This window comes from Musca domestica, unplaced genomic scaffold (genome assembly GCF_030504385.1).
Source record: "Musca domestica strain aabys unplaced genomic scaffold, Musca_domestica.polishedcontigs.V.1.1 19, whole genome shotgun sequence".
Classification (NCBI taxonomy): Eukaryota; Metazoa; Arthropoda; class Insecta; order Diptera; family Muscidae; genus Musca; species Musca domestica.
This window is the reverse complement of record NW_026712245.1, coordinates 12,097,450-12,113,792: the sequence shown is the minus strand read 5'-3', so window position 1 is coordinate 12,113,792 and position 16,343 is coordinate 12,097,450.

Genomic DNA, 16,343 nt, shown 5'->3' with positions numbered 1-16,343 from the left:
AATAAACGAAAAAAAAAATTTGCATTGATTTTGACTAAATAGGCCAAAAACACGAAAATAGAATGAATGTATTTTTCCCCAAAAAAGGGATAATCTTGCCAATTTTGCACACAAACTTGATAAGCATTGAAATTAAATATCTAACAAATATCGCTTGAGTGACGAAAACTTCACTTAAAGACTATTGCTTGTACGAATGTGAAATCACATTCTTATCCAAAAACATAAGAATGACTAAAAAAAACTATTCCACTATGATATACTAACTGGATGTCACTTTCTTCACTACTGGGTGCTGTTTAATCGATGGAAACTTAAATAATTGTTCTTGGAAAGCATGGTGTAATGCATTTTCATTTTCAGGTAACTCCATATCTATAAAAAGACGATAACAACTTATTGTTATTGTAAAAGTCTAACTAGTCGCTCTCTTATGTTTGCAAGGCTTCTTCATATAATTAACAGGTAAAAAAGCAATAAATTCGATCGGGCCGAACTTTAAATACCATCAACCATTTGGAAAGAATTTGGAAATTAAAATAAAAATACGTCGAAAAATACTGATTATAAAGAGTTACCGTTATATTGGGGTCTATACGAATACGAGGACCTGCACAGTCAAATTTCTCTTATAGCTTGCAGTACCCAGTATGATTTCAAATACGAAATTTAATAACATTCCGGTGAATAATATCGCTAAAATCATCGAAATACGGAATATAGCGTCTACAGTTATATGGGGGCTATACGAGAATGTGGACCTGCATAAACAATTTTTTGTCGCAGACTGTAGTAGCCATTAGGAACTTCAAATACAAAATTTGAAACAATTCCGGTAAATAATGTCGCTAAAATAATCGAAATACTGAATATAGGGATGTGCCGTGGACATGTCGCTAAAATAATCGAAATACCGAATATAGGGAGGTGCCGTGGACATATATACAAAATACCAAACGTCCTGCAGAGCAACCACATATTTGAGAAACATTTTATCAACATACTTCAATTCGTTTGGGGAACTAGAGTGATTTCCACAGATGGACAGACGGACGGACATCGCTAAATGGACATAGAATTTTAAGTTGATCAATATGAATGATCATATACTTTGTGGCGTCTAAAATGTATAGTTCGAGGTGTTACAAACGGAATGCCAAACTTATTGTACCCTCCATACTATGGTAGAGGATATAAAAATATTACACACACATACACAACTAAATTTAACAAATAAAAAAATTAAAATAGCATTGCACCATGCAAATAATCATATATGTCCCTTCATTATAGCAAATTTTTACAGCCGTAGAATATTCTCAATCTGAAAAGTTTCATGCAAAAAACTTTCTTTATAAAATTTAAATTGATTTTTGTGGCCCCTTATTTGAGCCCCCACAAACTGATTGCCTTTGGTTTCTCTCTGTTCCTTACCCACAATTTTAAATATTTTCAGCATGTCCATATAAATACTTACTTATTTCGAACACCTATTATTTACCTTTCCCATAGAAATGGAACTCAACATTGAACAAAAAGCATAAAAATTAATTGGAACACATTTTTTGGATAATTTTTTGATATGATCTTTTTTCCATAGCTCATATTTATTTTTAGTAGATATATGAATTTATTTGTTATTTTTTTGGGGTTTTATGTTTCATTCATTCTTTTATTTGTTATAGTTTCTTTTTTGTTTCATTTTCTTTCTTTTTTTTGTGGTTGTTCATAATCAAAAAGTCTTTTTTGTGTTTTGCCTTAAATATAAAATACGAATATAGTCTAAACAATTTAATATTATTTATTCAAGTGGTTGTTTTGTTTTTTTTTTTTCTCTCTTTTCTCTTGTTTATGTATTAGTAGTTCGCAGTAGTTGTAGTTCGTAGTAGTAAAGGTAGAGTACATTTGTATTTGTAGTCAAGTTGCCATTCAAAAACTATAAACATACAATCATACACAACATACAAACACACTCACATTTCATACAGACATCAAAGCTTATAGCTTACGCTCGTCCGCGGGTTGCGGCTCTCTAAGGCAGTCCTGTGATTGAATTTGTAGCATTGCGTATGACTTTTTGTTGCTATACATTGCTTATACGCTACATGGTGAGTTTGTGTGTGTGTAGATTGTGTGGCGTTTGTTGTATGCTTGTGGGGGAGTACTAGGGTCCTGGAGGGAGGAGGGAGGGAGGAGTATTATTCACACAATTACTGAATATACAGAATGTAATGCTGAGATTTTGGATTTTCGTTTTGGTATTCTTCTTCTTCTTCTTGTTATTGTTCTATATACATTTTGAATGCCTCAAAAGGTTGTACATACAACATACATACACATACAGTATAAATACAGGCTTACTAACTACTTATGCATACATACATACGTACATACATGTATATAAATATAATAATGATTATATAATAATAAGAACAATAATGATGATGGCGATATATATAATACAATAATCATGATAATAATCATTTGTATACATATATGTATAATCATTTATCAATAACTTATTAAATATGTAACACAAAAATTGTTTGTTTTGCTTTCGCTGTACGTTCCGTTGTGCTGCACCCTACACCATCTGCTGGCAAGAATTCAAAGTGAACACATTTGGAAATAATCAAAAGGATTCTGAGAAATTAATTCGAAATCAATTGTGTGATGAAAATCTGACAAGTGAAAGGGCTTCAAATCTATTCTCCTAATTAGAAAGTGGACATCAACAATTGAACAATTAAAATTACAGGGTGACTGAAAAAAAATAATTTCAGACTGCTGTCATTTCTAAGTCACTCGTCCGACAGCTGTTAAAATTATTCCAGTGGCAGCTCATTATATTGTTTACAAGCGTACAAAAGCATTTTGGTTAGAATTTTCACAAGAAAAGTTATTCGTGATGGAATTCAAGCGTGATGGAGTGATTTCTTATAGATTCGGCTGGAAAACCACAAGTGGTTATCGTTAGAGCACTCCAGCATTTAAATATGAATTATTCATTTGTGTCTCGTACCATCGCTTGTTATCGTGATACTGGTATTGTAGTCCGACGGCAAGGAAGTGGACGGAAGAAAACAGCAACATCAGCAGAAATGGTTCGAAGAGTAAAGAAGCGACTTGATCAAAACCCGCGTCCCAGTAGCCGAAAAATGGCTCATTAGCTGAATATATCGCAATATTCTATTTGCCAAATATTGAAAAATGAGATCGGGATAAAGCCATTGAAATTCCAAAAAGTGCAAGAACTTACACCGCAACAGAAAAAAAATAGACTCAAAAGAGCTAAATAGTTTCTTCGCTTGCTCGAAAGTGGTGAACTGCCGAATTTGGTTTTCTCCGTCTCCGATGAGAAAACATTCGTTGTCCAGCAGTTTGTAAACAAAAAAATCGTGTTTACTAGCCAAAGAGGTCAGCTGAAAATGTGCACCTTCGGTTGGTCTCGTATTAATCGACAGTGGCATCAGAATAAATGCCGAATATTATCACGAAAATATTCTGGAGGTGTATTAAAGCCTTGAGCACGCAAACATTTTGGCCGCAGACCTCGGACATTCCAACAGGACTCAGCACCATCGCACTCAGCACGCGCCACCCAAGAATGGTTACAAAACGAAGTTCCTCGCTTCATTTGCAGCGCACAATGGGCACCAAAATGTCCGGATACAAATACGTTGGACTATTGTGTCCGGAGTATTCTGGAAAGCAAGGTTGGTACAAAAAAATACTAAAGTGTCGATCACCTCAATCAAGCGCTTGGCCGGGAATAGGCCAAAATAGCGCAGAGCAACATTTTAGCAGCGTGTGACGGTTTCATAGGCCATTTGAACGTCATGATTCGTGCAAAAAATTAACCAATTCGAACAAATCTAAACTTATTCTAAAATTTGATGCTATTTCCGACATTTTTGCTTTCGTTCAATAAAATGTAAAAAAAAATTAAAAATTATGACTTTGTTGCAGTTTTTTTATATCACCCTATATTCCTTAAAGTCGCTTTAGATTTTTAACAAATAATTGTTAAGGACTTAAATTTTAAAAAATTTTGCAAAGTGCAATTTTGAACAATTGATACATTTTTGAAATAAATTTTAACAACAGCACTACTCTCTTCAAAACCCTCGACATAGAATTGATGGTGTAGGTGTTTGACAAGTTCGGCTTGGCTGAGCATTTCGTTTATTTACTTGTTTCTCTTTGTTGTTGTTTTCAACTCTCGGCTTGTTTTTGTATACAACAAATTGAATTGAATGAATGAACAGCGAACAATGAATGACTGACTGACTGACGGACAGAATGGAATGTTGAAGTGTTTGGGATTTGGATGCTTCGTTGAATATGTACAAATGATAATTAGCGTTGAGGGAATAGTGGTCGCCGTACCGATGACGATGGACATGAACGTGAACGTGAATGTGAACGTGAGCATTGGCTATGATATTGAATTTAATATTGTCTGAGCATTTCTTTGTTTGGCTGAATACAAGAAAACAAAAACCAAAAACAAAAGAATCAGGGGGGCTTACATGGATGTGTGTCTGTTTATGAAAATCTAATTAAATACAAAAGTTTATTATACGAAATATTCGGAAGACACGTAAGCAGTATTATTCACACTTTTGTTCACACAACCGACCAACCGCTCAACTCGCTCTTCACAATTCACTAATCATTTATTGTCCTCTGGCACGCTTAGCAAAATGAGCGGGAGTGTGTGTGTGTGTGTGTGTGAACATTCAACAACCTTGCAACCTTGTTCCAAGCCATATCAAAAACTAACAGTCATTAGACATCCGACCATGACACAAACTAAACTATATCCTTGTTTCACAAAAGCAAAATAAAAAAAATAACAAAATAAATATTAATAACATTCAAATGTGCAATGACATTGGCGGTTGTTGTTGTTGTTATTAAGGAATTATTGTTAAGGTCATGTATTTTAATTATAGTACGTTGGTTTTCCTTAGGTCAAATTAAAAACATGTGTTACAGAGTCATTGAATAGAAGTTCTAAGTTTGGGAGCTGCAATATACTCGAAATAACAAGGGGATTAAATTTAATTAAAGGAGCCTATATATAAGAAATTGAAAAATGGAAAAAAATCTAACTTTTTTTAATGTTAATTTTTTTTAATTCAAACCAACCAAATAACAACATTTACAAGGGTCTTTACTCAAAAAAGTTTTAAATATTAATACATTTTACAGCATTTTTTAAGTGTCTTTTGAATCACGCATAAGATCTTGATGGCAACTATTCTTGCTACATATCCAAAGAAATCTTTTTTTTGTAAAGTTACAGCGTATACGATTGCAATCGTATTATGCATTGAATTTTTTTCAAGTAATTTAAATATTATTTACTTATTTTTTTTCCTTAATAACGGATACCTTAGTTGTTGGGAAATTACAATCTTTGCTTTTTATTTGAATAAAATATTAACAATGCCGTTCTACTCGCCCAATGTATATATTTCATCACATGTTACCATAGCTATGTATTTTATGGTCAAAAAGGTTAAAATACTAGGAAATATTGGTCCTAGAACCACTCTTTTTATACATATACATGTAGCAGGATTCTATGTGTCGATAGACAGGAGGTAAAAACATTGCACAATTGGTCCATATCCCATTTTTATGTACAAAACTATTTCAACGCCTTCATATGTAAGCCTAGCCTAACCCTAGAAACCAACACTGACATTAATATCAAATTTCAGAATTTCAACTCTATACCTTTACCAAATACCAAAGTTAGTAACATTTGGTACGCATATCCAAAAAAACATCTCTCCATCCTAGACACCAACATTGACCCAAAATAAGTACCATTTGCAATTTTTCGAACAATTATAGTACCAAATCACCACCAGATACCAGCAGAGACCTCAATATCAAATTTCAGGATTTCACTCAATATTTACTAACATTTTATACTTTTCGTACAATTTTAGTACTCATTTGCAAAGCTCCTCCATAGCTCAATCCTAGACACCAACACTCTTCACCCAATAAAATAATTTAGTACTTTTCGTACAAATATTGCACCTTCGGTTGGATAGCAGAACTCAAGCGACACTCAAGAATAAATGCCGAATATTATCGCGAAAATATTCTGGAGGGTGTATTAAAGTTTTGGTCACGCAAACATTTAAGCCACAGACCTTGGACATTCCAACAGGACTCAGCACCATGGCACTCAGCACGCATTTTCAGCGCACAATGGACACCAGAGTCTCCGGATACCAATCCGTTGAACTATTGTGTATTGAGCAAGGTTGGCACTAAAAAATACCAATGTGTCAATCACCTCAAGCAAGCGCTTCGCTGGGAATGGGTCAATGCCAATGGACCAATCCGAACAAATCCAAACTTATTCTAAAATGTGACACTATTTCCGAAATTTTTTGCTTTCATTCAAAAACATTAAAAAAATTTTGAAATTATGGCGTTTGACTTTGTTGCACATTTTTACCTTATCCTGTAGATTTAAAACAGTCGGTCTGTTTGATTTTGTGTAGATTATATATCCGACAATTCAGATGCCCTGGATGGCAGCGAAATCCAGCGTGTTTTATTTGGGCAAGAAATTACATGCCTCAGTGACATTTTAACGAGAACTCCTACTAAGTTTTGTTCCCTTATGACTCGACGTCTATTTCTTTGGGCAGACAAACGAGCATGTACCAAACTTTTGACTTCTTTCAGTATGTATTATGTATGTAAAATTATATAGCTTTAGAAAACAATATTCAATATGTTTTCCATCTCTTCCTATAAATGTAGATAATTATGAAATACGAAATAAAATTAATTGCATTTTCATTAAAATTCTTTGAACAAGACAATAGACGTTAATTTCCAATTAATTTTAATAAAACGGAATAATTAATGGACTTCTTTGTCGGCTATTTGCTAATGAGATTTTCTCAGACAAGTTGGCTAGGAAAACTACCTGCTGGTTGCAAAAAAAAGCAAAGCCAACAATAACAATACCATTAACTGCAATTCATGTTGTTTTGTTTTTTTTTTTTTTTTTTCTATTTTCCTCATTTGAACAACAGATGGCTTTGATATTTTCCACATTCCACTTTCTGCTTGGAAAACTCATTAAAATAGCAGAATTTTTAGCAGTTAACTAGTTTCAGTTTTGCCAACTAATGGAAACAATCAGAGGAAAGTGGTTGGGAATTTCGAAACAAAATAACAAGAAATTACAGAGGATTGCACAAAACAAAAGAGCGTTTAAAGTAGGGCAAATAATAGATTAAATTTTCTAAAAAAAATATTTATTAATAAAATTAATGTATTCCATATTTCTTGTAATTAGTATTAATTTGATTTAAATGAATGCAATTAAATGACCAATAAAAATTTCATTTATATGTTACATGGAATATTTTTAATGCATATTTTTCTTATCTAAATGAATATAATAATTATCCACATTTAATGGTATTATAAATTAATAAAACAAAAATACACATATCAAGCATATTTCACTCAAGTTCCCACCATTGTAAGTCTACAAAGCTACACACACACACTCCACCACACGTGCACGCACACGAGTTCCATTTCATACATACTTAGTAACATTCATTTAATTTGTTATTGATGTTATTGTTATTGTTTGTAATTAACACAAATCCAATAAATTCACTTGAAAACTGTATTAAATTGCCATGTCCATAGCCTACAACTGGTTGCTCCGATTGCATGTGCCCCACCTCCACTCCCTCGCCCAGCTGACACATGGAAACATGATAACGCAATTGTGTCCTGCAATTACGCCCACATATTGTCCTGCCAGCCATGACGCGCATCCCCTCCCCCTTTCTACATCGACAAACATAAATTCAATTTCAAATAAAAATAAAAACAAAAATGACTTTTTCTCTTTAAAACAACAAAGCGAAAAGAATTAATTTACATAAATTTATTTTAATTATATTGAAATGAACAGATAGATATCGAATTGCAAAAACAAAAACCGAACCAACAAAAAAAAAAGATGTTTACTGCAAGGGAATGATGACAACAACAACAACAACAACATTTTAATACATTTGTCAGTCGTTTTAATTGGTCGCAAACATATTACAAATATGTTATGTTTTCATATTGAAAACGACACAAAGTCACAAAATCATAAAATGTATGCTCCAAGCAAAGGGGTGGGAGGGGGTAGGAGTTATTAGGCATATGGGTGGTTTGTTGTTGTTCAATATCAACAAATATTAACCCATTGTTTTTGAAATATCAAAAAAATACAAATACATATTAAATCTATAAAGTAAGATTCAAGGCCGGTATCCTTATGGATTTAATATTCTGCCACTTTAAGAAGAAACGAAGTAAAAATGTCGTTTACATATTTATTCAAAGACCTGCCTTTGAAATTATTTATAAATTCATTACTTTTGTCCTTGCAAGACTTGCTGTTTGTTTTTCTAAATTTCATTTTCTTTTTTATTTTCGGTGAATATAAATATTTTCTTGTTTATTATTCTTGCTTTTTTATTTATTTCAATTAAAGAATATAAACCGAGCATGTAAATAACTCTCTGTGGCATAAAGCAATATATTGTTTAGTGATTTACACTTCTGGAATTCACACACACACACACACACGTACCCAGATATTTTCTTGCAATTTCCATTACAAAGTACATCGTTTTATGTAAATAAATGAAAAATCCTTTAAGAGTTTCAAAACACACAAAAAAAATATAAAACTGAAAATATTTTACTAATGCTCTAACATTCATAATGGCAGGAATAACACACTTGATTTGCTAGATTTGCATAAATTCGAAATTGTTTATTTTATGGTAGCACATTTCTGTTTCAACAGATTCATTAAATTGCATCTTAAATAAATATCTATGTAGATGGGTGGCAAGAAAATTGGAGAAAAAGGAGAGAATATATTTAAGAGGAAGGAAAGAATGACATGAGAATCACAAAAAATTTAGAACCATTTACTATTCAACACAATGACAGTGTGTAGGTTGAAATGCGTGACAGCATTAGGCTATAAAATATCTTAAATTTTTTCCTCACTGTTCCAAGTAGGTATTTCAAATGCTATTCAGTGGGAAACTGAGCCTAATCTGCTACAATTTACCTTTTCAAATAAAATTTTAAAGTCCTCCTGAATTCCAAGTATAAAAGCACCTTAGTTCGGCCGCGCCTATCTTTTTAATACCCTCCACCATTTTCTCAATAGAAGTAAATTTGAATCTTTATAGTATTTCCCTGAAAATGACTGCCGAGACAGCCGAAATATTGGAAAATAAAAACTATCTAAGTTTAAGCTAGGTTTAAGTTTATTGTTCTAATTATTTTCAATTGAGTGATTGTATTTTCACGCGTTTATGTCCTAACTTGTTGTGATAATGTTAATATGTTGTATATTTGTTATTTGCTTTGTAGATCTACCTGATGATGAAACTCAAAAAGTTTAGAAATATTGGAGAAAATAAATAATTAAACACCAAGAAGAGTGAGCTCAAGCTCAAAAATTGTTTTTTTATTAATATTAATGTTTTTTACTAATAAAATTCGTTGAAAAATACGTTTTAAATGAAACCTGTTATGTAGAGGCTATACGAAAACGAAGCTCTGCATACGCAATTTTTTCATAGGCTGTAGTACCCATTAGGGCCTTAAAATACGACATTTAAAACAATTCCGTTGAATAATGTCACTAATATCATCAAAATACTGGAAAAAAGGAAGGTACCGTTATATGTGGGTTATACGAAGAACTGCATAGACAATTTTGTCATATGTTGAAGTATTCATCAGGTACTTCTAATATGAAATTCGAAACATTTCCAATCTATAATGTCGATAAAACATTACCATTACCCATTACGAACATTACCCATTTACGAACTTTACCTGCCTACTGGCAAAATACACATGTGTGCAAAATTTAACCCTTCTACATCACGGACATCACGAAATTGAGGTCGGGGCTGACATGCGTTTTTAGAGAAATCACAATCGGAAGGACAAAGTTAAATGAGGAAATTAATTGTTTGAAGTTAATTAATTTTAACACAACAGAAAAAAGGGTAAATTGGGGTCAAATGTCAGTGATTTTATTATTATTCTTTTTTTAGTTTTTTTCTGTTGCAAGCATAAACGCTATCGAAATTGGTATAATTTGGTTTGACCTACGAATACCTCTGTCAAATTTTGTCGAAATCGGTTCAGATTAAGATATAGCTTTCATATACATTTCCTTACGATTTGATATTTGTCCAATTGAAATGAATGCTATATTTGAGCCAAATCGATTGAGATAAGTTATGGCTCCCAAACATATATTTCATCCGATTTTATATTCTACCCTTCCCAAAGCCATAATATGCAGTCCATATAGCACTAATACTTGTAATAAAAGGTCATACATCCGTCAAATTCAATGGAAAACTGATTCTGATTAAGGTATATATTTCACTCTGATTCCAAAGTTTTCTCTGCAATAGTGTAAATTAGTTGTGTACACGAACATCCAGCGACGCCAGTGGATGTCCAAAAAAGGGAGCATTTAAGAAAAAAGAACAATTGTATTTTTCTTTACATTTAACGATCCATTTCACATGTTCTTTAACATGAATGTTGTCCATAATAATTTATAAAGACAACCACCATCTAGCCAACTGGCAAGAGAGCTCTTGTACTTGAGCAGCCCCGGTGTAAATTCTTCTGATGATGTTTTTTTTAGCATAAAACTAGTGAAAGATAGAAATATCGGGTTCTCTTGGAGCAAATTCCATGGTTCTCTCTCCCTCTATCTCTTTTTTAGAAATATTTTGCCCACAAAATATAGGAATAAAAAACTAGTACTTGATGGCAATTTTCCAAAATCAACATATGGGAAACTGGCAATAGGATTGTCGGGTTACTTTACCTGTAGGAATGGTCCAGCAATTTCTTTCTAAAAAGTAAGGTAGGTTTATTCTCTTTTGTAAGAAAACTGTGAAAAGTAAACAGACGGAAAAAATGTTTTTAAATTGCTTGTTCAAATATAAATTACTGCAAGGAGTAGAAGAAGAGCTACAAGTGATTGCAAGAAGAAATTTGCCCAGCAAGATTTGTCAAACTCTCAGTGAAAGAACTCTCAAAATTGTTCTCTCAAATCGCTCTCTTTTTGCAGATCTTTCATGTAAACAGACGACTTTCAGTAACAATTTGCAACAATTATTACAAATCTTAGGGTAACCAGACACCAAATTTAGAGAGCAAAAAGTTTTGTAAAGAGGGCGCCACTCACTGTCGTTGATATACATTAAATATTTTAAAGTAGCATTACTATTAATGACAACTATATACCATTCTCATTACCAGTAAGCTAAAATATAAGTATATATTCCCATAACATTTGACAGGCAATATGACTTTTTATATTACCGACGACACAGAATGAGCACATCCGAAAACTAAACCTACAAACTCTGCGTCGAATCTCCGCACCACCGATATAAGAAAATACGAGGAATTGGCGTGTTACAAACCGAATGACAAAGTAAGTATATCCTCCTTTCAAAGTTGAGGGCTTTTAATAATTCTCAAATGGCATGTGAAATATATGTTATCCGGTTTGTCTCATTGAATAGCAAATTAAAGCAATAAAAGCTGCGCCTTCTCTTGAACGCCAATCTAAAAAATGCAGCCATTTTTTATCATCAACAAATAAGGATATACCAGCGAAGCTTATAACAGCAATACCTAATATCATCTATGAATGCAGCAAATGCCAATTAATTTATTTTTTTGAAAGAAAAAAAATCGTTTTTACCTCTTCCATATAATTTGGACAACCATTAAGGCTGGCATGACAAACAACATTGTCAGTAAATAATTCTCTTTTTCTGCAGCTTGTCAAAGGGTTAATTTTGGCGGCCAGTAAAAAATCACATCCAGCCACGACCAAACATCTACGTACGAGTATGTTTGTATGCATGTAATTGGCTAGGAATGGCAGGCAGACAATAACAACAACTGGCATGCAGTCGAAGCATATTGAAAAAGCGACAAATGAATGTAATTAGTTTGATTTAAAACTATTTATTTTGTCGCTATTGCCATTGTTGTTGCAGTTTTCTTTTTTTAATTTTTGCAATTTTCGTTTGTTTTAGTTTTCAGAAAATGCATCAACCATGAGATTAATTGCCTGAGATTAGACAATGGAAAAATAAATATGGTCATGAATTTAGTGGCAGTTATTTTGAAAACTAAATTCCAAACAGCGAAATGGCCAAATGACATGGACGACAACGGCAGGCCACAGGAAATTTTATATCTGATTCTAATTTTCAACAATTCGCGTTAAAGGACATTTTTGACATGGCCAATAATTTGATAAAAATCCACAATGCTGTTTGCGTGCAGTCAGCCAGTGATGGCCTCTAGGCTATGGAATAATTTTCAAAGTTAGAAAGAAAAAACTCTCGGCCTGTCTTAAAACAAAAAGTTGAAGACCATGTCCAAAAGGAGGTCAGTCGGCATGTATTTCGCAAAATCGATAGCCTTAATACACCTTTTGATATTGTCTGTTGTTTGTATTTCAAAGGAATTTGTAAAAAACACAGCGCACACACACACTCACACTGCCAAAAATAAAAACACTCGTATCTCCTAAGGATACAAAGATCAAAAGCCTTACAGAGCAAATTAGGCATTGCCATGTCCTTTGTATTGTCTAGATTTTTAACATGGACATGAGAAACAAGCAGACACGAATACTTCTGAAGAGGCGGGGGGTGGGTGGTGAGAGAGTGACTGTCCTGTCCTACTTTGTGGCATTGCATTCCTCCCTTTTCCTTACAACAAACACTAACTACCAAAAAGAAATGTCTGGATTGTATTCTTGTTTAGACGCTGGGTTTGAGTGCTGTGCTGATGTTGTTGTTGCTGTTTGGTCTGTGCCTTGCAGTTGTAAGTTGCTGAAATAACTTTCACATACCTTGGGCAACAAATTAAGCCAAGTTACGATGTGTTTACGGTTTGATAAACTTGAAAAGCGTTTAATTCACCAACAACGACGTCGTCGTCGTCATCGTCTTCATCGTCACCGTCACCAACATCATCATCATCTGGTTTGTCGTCTTCAACAACCAATGCTGTCTTCAACATCATTATCTCTTTGGCACGGGCATTTAAGAGGAGAGTTATACAAGCAGCCAAATATCTGTTGCCACAAAACGAAGCAACATTTATACAATGTCATGCTTGGCTTACGACAGTTGGTTGTAATCTAAGATTGTTGTACATCAACCCAAAACAAAAGAAAAAAACGACATGTTGTCTCTGCCTCCCTCGCAAAGAAGACTCCAGGAGAAGCAGAAATTCAGTCAGGCAGACCCACAGATAACACTGAGTTTCGTTGCAAATCCATTCAAAGAAAAAAAAAGTGAAAATTATTTCGAAACAGAAAAAAAGTTACTTTCGGTTAGTTGAACTAATTGAACCAAAAACATAATAGTTTGGAGTTTGAATGAAACCAATTTAGCGTTTAAAAGAAATTAGAGTGTTGGAAAAAAACGATTAACTTTCTGTAAAATTACAAGAAATTAATGGCCAATAATTAACTCGAACATGTTGTTCAAAACCATACATGTTGAAAATGATGGAGGTAAAAAATGCACTTATTTACACACTGGGATTATTATTTTGAAGACACCCTCTCCTTGGAAAGGTAAGATTTGAGCTTTACGATCAATCAACCATTCAATCCTAAGTAACAGAAACCACGCTTATATTATAATTAAAATTCTTCGAATTACATATGGAAACGGTGTAGAAAAGGCTTGTTCAAAAAGGTCAACCATTAAAACCGATACTCATTTATCTCCTAGATTTGTGGAGTTACTTTACTTTTACTGTCATTATCAAGTTTCCTAAAACAGGGCCATCCCATAAAGAGGCTAAGATATTTCATTCAATAATCTCAAATTTCTTGATATAATTTCCAGAGGTAAAAACAATTGGAAAAGATAAAAACAAATTACAAAAATGAAGCATCGACATTCGACGAAGTAGGCACCTCACCGAAATTGGCTCCAACATAACATAGCAATGTAAACGTGTTAGCTCGGTTTTTTAACAGCTATGCAACATTTCTTGCCAGTTACCACAAATTTACGCCTTCCATCCAGAACCGTAAATTTATATTTCTATACATATATTCTTTCATATTTCCGATATCTGACTATACAGGGTGAGATGATAAAACTGAAACCAACTTCAGACAGCTGTCATTTCCAATCCACTCATCCGACAGCTGTTAAAATTCCAGTGACAGCTCATTATATTGTTTACAAGGTTACAAAAGCATTTTGGTAAGAATTTTCCAGAAAAAAAGTTATTCGTGATTGAATTCATGCGTGGTATATTTCTTTATATTTGGCTGGAAAACCACAAGTTGCTATTGTTAGAGCACTCACTAAACAGCATAAACACAGCATAAATCTTTTGTGTCTCGTACCATTGCTCGTTACCGATTACGTGATACTGGTAGCGTATCCCGACGTCAAGGAAGTGGACAGAAGAACACAGCAACATCAGCAGAAATGGTTCGAAAAGTAAAGAAGCGACTTGATCGAAACCCGCAGTGGCCAAAAAATGGCTTGTGAGCTGAACATATCGCAATATTCCATTCGGCAAATATTGAAAAATTGAAAATAAGCTCGGGGTAAAGTCATTGAAATTCCAAAAAGTGCAAGAACTTACACCGCAACAGAAAGAAAATAAACTCAAAAGAGCTAAAGAGTTGCTTCGCTTGGCTGAAAGCGTTGAACTGCCGAATTTGTTTTTCTCCGATGAGAAAACATTCGTTGTCCAGCAGTTTGTAAACTAACAAAATTATCGTGTTTACTTGCAAAAGAGGTCAGCTGGAAATATGCACCTTCGGTTGGCCACCAGAACTCAAGCGCCGGCCATAGTGATGGTGTGGGCCGCCAAAACAGCCGATGGTCGCTCTCCGCTCGTATTAATCGACCGTGGCACCAAAATAAATGCCGAATATTATCGCGAAAATATTCTGGAGTGGAGTATTAAAACCTTGGACACGCAAGACTCAGCACGCGCCACCCAAGAATGGATACAAAATGAGATTCCTTGCTTCATTTCCAACGCACAATGGCCACCAAAATCTCCGGATACCAATCCGTTGGACTATGGTGTCTGGAGTATTTTGGAAAGCAGGGTTGGCACTAAAAAATACCAAATTGTCGATCACCTCAAGCAAGCGCTCCACAGAGAATTGGCCCAAATACCGCAGAGCAACATGCGGATAGAGTGTGACGGTTTCAGGTGACCAATTCGAACTAATCTAATCTTATTCCAAAATTTGATGTTATTTCTGACATTGTTTGCTTTCATTCAATAAAATTAAAAAAAAAAATTAAAAATTATGTTGTAGTTTTTTATCTCAGCCTGTATATGGCACGAAATTATCATTAATGGTCAAGGTCTGGGCATATCAGTTATTTCGTCGGATATGACATTCAACATTAATATTTTCCTGGTTGAACCGAAATTTTGGTATTTTTCACACAAAAGCTATGATCCATTTTACCCTCTACATATTGTCCGATGACCATTCAAAATGGAAGGCTTCTGTCCTGTTCTTAACTCATGCTAAATTTTGTGTTAAAGGTTTTTCTATTTACAAGTAGATTGACTGTTTTTATGTTTTGGTCTGATCCAAATATTTTTCTATCATGAAGTATCCCCAACCCTAGTCCAAACTCCATGCAAAATTTCATGAGGATCGGATCGTAATTGCGACCTGTAGCATTTTTACAAATAAACTTGGACAGACGGACATATATTGCTATATCGACTTAGCTCAACGAGATAGGAAGATCGATATAACATCGTGGGTCTAGGACCAATAGTTGGAAGTGTTATAAACCTTTTGGCCCAATCAAACTATAAAACCCTTGCAAGCTATAAAAAATGATGTATTTATGTGGGAAATTTTGTAGCTCGTAGGTCTCCTATGGATTGAGATAAAGTTCCAGCGACTTTGGCTGGGGAACTTGTCAAGTCTGATGAATATAAATACCGAGAATCAAAAATTCAAAGTTACAGATACATTTAATACGAAATTGTTGCTTGTGAGATGCACAAAATCGAGAAGTAGAGGGACTCAATTGTCCTATTTTGATATATTTCTGCAAAATAGCCCAAGAGCCCAAAAGATTGAATTGTGACCTATTTGAATAAATTTTCTTGCTGAAATGGTGAAAATAAATAAATAGAAGTTGGTGGATGTAAATCTAAGCTTAGAAATCTAGAACTTAGAACAT